This window comes from Temnothorax longispinosus, chromosome 5 (assembly GCF_030848805.1).
Source record: "Temnothorax longispinosus isolate EJ_2023e chromosome 5, Tlon_JGU_v1, whole genome shotgun sequence".
NCBI lineage: Eukaryota > Metazoa > Arthropoda > Insecta > Hymenoptera > Formicidae > Temnothorax > Temnothorax longispinosus.
This window is the reverse complement of record NC_092362.1, coordinates 9,366,099-9,367,118: the sequence shown is the minus strand read 5'-3', so window position 1 is coordinate 9,367,118 and position 1,020 is coordinate 9,366,099. Positions and strand designations below refer to the sequence as shown.

Below are 1,020 nucleotides of genomic sequence, written 5' to 3'. Positions count from 1 at the left end.
GTGATACATCTGTGCATTGATTGAGACATTTAAAATCTGTGTGCAGCGAACAAAACAGTTAAAATCTGTGTGCAGCGATTGAAACAGTTAACAATCTATGTGCAGCGATTCATCTGTGCAGCAATTCATCTAATAAATGTGCAAATTATTATTTAAAATTATTGGAATGTTATATGATATAATTTTTGTGACACCATAATTTTATAACACCATACTTTTTTGTCAAAGGTTTCCACAGTATGGAGGTGGTTGTGGAAGGTTTCGGGCTGAAATTCACGCAAAAGGATCTTCACACGCTGGTCGATTTAAATTGGCTCAACGACGAAGTTATTAATTTTTATATAAATCTGCTGATCGCCAGAGGTACATCTTCGAACAAGTATCCGAAAGTACACGCGATGAACACGTTTTTTTACCCAAAACTTCTGTCGAGCGGTCACTCGTCTTTGAAGCGATGGACCAGGAAGGTGGACATATTTGCGCAGGATCTTATTATTATCCCTATACATCTGAACGTTCACTGGTGTATGTCAATAGTAGATTTCCGCGATAAAACGATTGTTTATTACGACAGTATTGGCAGTGATAATCCGAAATGTCTGGCTGTGCTAAAACTATATTTACAAGATGAGAGTCTTGAGAAAAAGAAACAATCTTATGATATGAGTGATTGGGAATTTTATTCTGCCATGAACATTCCGCAACAGACGAACGGCAGCGATTGTGGTGTATTCTCTTGCATGTTCGCCGAATACGTCTGGGCAAACAGGAAGATAACGTTCACGCAGGATGACATGCCGTACTTTAGGAACAAAATGTTTAGGGAAATATTGTATAAAAATTTTTTTATTAAATAAATGTTTATAATATAAAATACAAAATATACGTAAAAATTTTTATTGAATAAATGTTTATAACATAAAATATAAAAATATGCTTGATTAATTTATACATATACATAAGTACATATATACATACATACATATGTTGTGTTATTTTATACTACTACATACATTACAT

General features: G+C 33.6%; 1 pseudogene; it reads left to right on the top strand.

The window, feature by feature from the left end:
- Positions 1 to 239: 239 nt before the first annotated feature.
- Positions 240 to 1,020, top strand: part of LOC139812940 (sentrin-specific protease 1 pseudogene) — a 1,883-nt pseudogene continuing 1,102 nt past the window's right edge.